This window comes from Ovis canadensis, chromosome 7 (genome assembly GCF_042477335.2).
Source record: "Ovis canadensis isolate MfBH-ARS-UI-01 breed Bighorn chromosome 7, ARS-UI_OviCan_v2, whole genome shotgun sequence".
Lineage (NCBI taxonomy): Eukaryota > Metazoa > Chordata > Mammalia > Artiodactyla > Bovidae > Ovis > Ovis canadensis.
The window spans coordinates 91149379-91153776 of record NC_091251.1 but is presented as its reverse complement, the minus strand read 5'-3'; the positions used below and the strand labels follow the sequence as shown (position 1 = coordinate 91153776).

Genomic DNA, 4398 nt, shown 5'->3' with positions numbered 1-4398 from the left:
GTGTGGTCCGTGAACCAGCAGCATCACTGGGATCTTGATAAAAATACAGAACCTCAAACCTATGGAATCAGTCTTACTTTAACAAAATTCCCAACTAATTCTGATGTGCTAATCTAACCACTAATGTTGAGAACCACTAACTTAAGCCATGAAGATACGTATTTGGAGAGTTAAATCTAGGGTATATTCAACAGCCTCCCTGATATAATTGAGGACCAACCATTATTCGAGTTTTTTTTTTTTTTTAATTCTGACACGTATTGCCTCATGGTTATAAAATGGCTGCCACAGCTCCTAGAGTCTTATGCACCAACATGACAATATTCAATGACTGGGAATGGGGTTCAGGGGCAAGGTGATAAGAACTTGTTTTGTGAACTCTCTCCTTTTGTCAAACAGGGGAAAAACTTTCCCAGATCCCTGCAAGAGATGTCCCCTCGGTTCTTACTGGGCAAAAATTTGTCACCCTCTCCTGCTAGGGAGTCTGGGATGTTTTGGCTTTTTCATTTTCCATAGTAGGAAGCAGAAAATAGAAAAGGAGGTTGGAAAGGGCTACTGGGCAACCAGTCATTAGCGTTGCCATAAAAGGCAAACATGGAACAGAAATGTACACATGGCAAAGTTAACACATTAAATAATTAAGTAATTAGTTTAGTAATGAGAGAAAACAAGGAAGATCAGGGTCTCCCATTAATTTTCTATCTTTATCTGATCAATTAATAAATCATTTTTTTCTGTTTAATTGATTTGCTTCATATTTGTCCAGATCAAAAATGAGGTTTTCTTTAAAATATAAGTTCCTTTGAAGACAGAAATTCCCATCTGAATGTAAACTTTGTGTATTATTCCTAGCTCACTGTCACTACATTCGGTAAAAATAGAGGTGAAGAGACCAAAAATAAGGTAGTCAACCACATTTATTAATGCTCTTCAACATATGAATGTACTGTCCACAGCGGTTGTATATAAAAACTCTTAGAATTTTACACACCCTTTAACACTTCTGGGAATTAGTCCTGAAGGAAATAACCAAGGATGCATTTGAAAAACAGCCATTAACAAGCCGCCTATAAAAACAGGGGACAACCTAAATCTCCAGTGACAGGGTGCTGGTTGATGATACAGCCATACAAGGAGATACTAAATAGCTGTTTAAAAAAAAAAACAAAACAGCATTGAGTAGTATTGGATGTCATGGGAAAATGTTCACAGTATATTATTAAGTGAAAAAAGCAGTTTAAAGGCAGTAAGTATATAGCATAACCACATTTTGTTTTTTCAAAATATAATTATGCTAAAGAAAAAACAAAAAAACACCGCACATTACAAAATATTGCCTTTCTGGATGGCCCGATTATGTGAGGTTTGATTTTTCTTTTGACTCCTCTATAGTAAATATGTTTTACTTTGCTGTGAGGAAAAAAAGAGGGTTTGCGGTACTAGATTAAGATCTAGGCTTCCCTTTCTCACCTCTTCTCCCACCTCTCTACCCCAAGGCTAAGCAAGACATTCCACCCCCACCCCCAACTCAGAATGCTGTGGAGGCTTCTGAGGATCCCTCCCACTTGGCCACATTTCTGTTTTTGTGGAAAATCTTCATGTTTCCCTTGTCTGATTTGAGAGTGCTCAAATTATTCATCTTAATTAAGTAGGACTAGGTGTTGTTTTGACAGAGACTCTCACCCAGCAGATTTTCTTCACCACTTGTTTGTTTTAGAAGCCAAGAATGAACAGGGTGGAGAGGGAGGGCAGATGGCCCACCATGCGCTATCTACATCTGAAAGGCAGCCTTTCTGATGCGGGAAGAAACGACAGGATGGCCCCTGGCTGGTGCTTCCCACACTGCCGGCTACTTAAAAGTCTTGAAACCCCCTGCAAGGACTGTTTCTTTGCAGAAGTAGCTTCTGGGTTCCAAAGTGAGTCAAGTATACTCCTTATCTGAGTAGTCTGGTGGTGGTTTTGAGAGGACATTTATCCTCTCAACTCGAAATGTATGTTCCCACTCTGTGCCACTTGGTTCCAATGGAGCCAGTCTAGAGAGGTGACCACCAGCAACCTGTCAGAGGCATTGACACCTGAGCTGAGACTTGAAGGGCTTCCAACCATGAGCAAATCTGGAGGGACAGGCTTCCAGACAGAGAAAATAACAAGGGCACAGACTTGTGTGGGAATGAGCTTGGCCATGAGAAGGGCATCCTGAGAGGTCTTTTCCTGAGATAAATGCCTACAGTGGGGTGATGGGACCAAAAGTTAGACATTTTTATGACTCTTGATATGTATATATCTGGATTGTTTCCAGAATGAATGTAATTAAGATTTTGGGTCCAATTGTTGACAGCAGTTATCCTTGGAGAGTGGGATTCAGAGGTTGACAGGATGAGAAAAGAGACTTAAAAGTTTCCATCTTCTGGGTGATTTGAATTTTGAGCCAAGAGTATGTCATTTTTTTTTTTTTTAATATTCATTCATTTGGCTGCATCAGGTCTTAGGTTGTGGCAGGTAGGATCTTTCATTGTGGCATGCAGGCCCTAGAAGACACTGGCTTAAGTGCCATGTGGGATCTTAGTTCTCTGACCAGGGGTCAAACCCATATCCCCTGCATTGTAAAGCAGATTCTTAACCGCTTGACCACCAGGGAAGTCCCTGAGTATGTCATTTTTATAGCTTGAAGTGACCTATTGTTTTAGAACACTGGACATAAGCAGGGTGGTAGATACAGTGTTTTATTATTCTAAATATCATATATGTGTATTTAAGCTCCATTGTATGTATGAAGTATTTCATACTAAAAACCTGGTTTTTATAAAATGTATTAATTTATAGACTGCCAGCTAGCTCTAAATGTAATAGTTTCACCACTGTTGCATCAATATCGACCATTATTCCTCGTTAACAATTTTGCCTCTTTGTTTGAGTTCAGGCTCTGGCCTGCTCTGACGTTTGACTAGTCATTCATCTTCTGTAGGTTTCAGTTTTTTGTCCAGTGAGAAGAAAGATCTGACTAAGTTCTCAATTCCCTAACAGAATTGTTCAGGAAGTTAAATGAAATAGTACATGCAAAGGCACTTAGCAAATTTTTTAATGTAATAGACTAGTGAATTCCCTGGTGGTCCAGTGGTTAAGACTTCATGGTTTCACTGCTGAGGGCCTGTGTTCGATCTCTGGTCAGGGAACCAAGATCCCACAAGCTGTGCAAAACAAAATGCAATGGATTAGAACAAAGGAATGAGAATTAAAAGAAAGAATTTCCATCTGAAATGAATTCCCTCTTTATTCACATCTCAACAAGCTAGTGGCTTCTCAAGACAGATTTTCTAGACTCTCTCATTCACCCTACTCTGCCTGTTATCTATATTTTGTCTCAAATGTAGCTCACTTCAGCAGCACATATACTAAAATTGGAATAACATAGAGAAGATGAGCATGGCCCCTGCGCAAGGATGACGTGCAAGTCTGTCAAGTGTTCCGTGATTTTTATGGGCATCAAGAGGGAAGAGGGGCCCTGCATGAGAGACAGCAAAAGAGACACAGATGTAAAGAACAGTCTTTTGGATTCTGTGGGAGAAGGCAAGGGTGGGATGATTTGAGAGAATAGCACTGAAACATGTGTATTATCATATGTGAATCAGATCGCCAGTCCAGGTTTGATGCATGAGACAGGGTGCTCAGGGCTGGTGCCCTGGGATGACCCAGAGGGATGGGATGGGGAGGGAGGTGGAAGTGGGGGTTCAGGATGGGGAACACATGTAACCCCATGGCTGATTCATGTCAATATATGGCAAAAACCACTACAATATTGTAAAGTAATTAGCCTCCAATTTAAATAAATTAAATTTTTTTAAAAAAAGAGGAAAGGGGGAGTAGGAGGAATTGGGCAATTGGGATTGACATACATACACTGTTGATACTATGCATAAAATAGATAATTAATGAGAACATGCTGTATAACACAGGGCACTCTACTCAGTGCTCTGTGGTGACCTAAATGGGAAGGGAGTCCAAAAAAGAGAGGACCTGTGTATACATACAGTTGATTCACCTTGCTGTACAGCAGAAACTAACACAACATCTGAAAACAACTATAATCCAATAAAAATTAAAAAGTTAATTCTATCTCAAATGTTCTTAAACCTAAGTCTGTACAGTGTGACACATTAATTGCTTTGCATGCGCTAATGATGACATCCCCCAGAAGAGGATCCAGCGAGGGTGTGGTGTCCTGAGAGTGGCGTTTTAGAGGAGGGGTGAGAGTCTGGGTAGAAAGGAGGGCTCTTTCCAGACTGAACTTACAGAGAGTAGGATGGGCTGGGAAGAGCTTCAAATGAGGTTGTATATAAATTAAGTTCTAGTCTGGGTTATTCAATGACTAGCTCTGCTATGTTCAGTTTGAAAATTTTC

The 4398-nt window shown here is 40.2% G+C and overlaps 1 non-coding gene across 1 annotated transcript; it reads left to right on the top strand.

Annotated features, from left to right (window-relative positions):
* The first annotated feature begins 3370 nt into the window (after window positions 1-3370).
* LOC138444442 (U6 spliceosomal RNA) lies at window positions 3371-3475 on the top strand. Its single transcript, XR_011258471.1, has one exon. It is a non-coding gene; the product is annotated as a U6 spliceosomal RNA (small nuclear RNA).
* The last annotated feature ends 923 nt before the right edge of the window (window positions 3476-4398 follow it).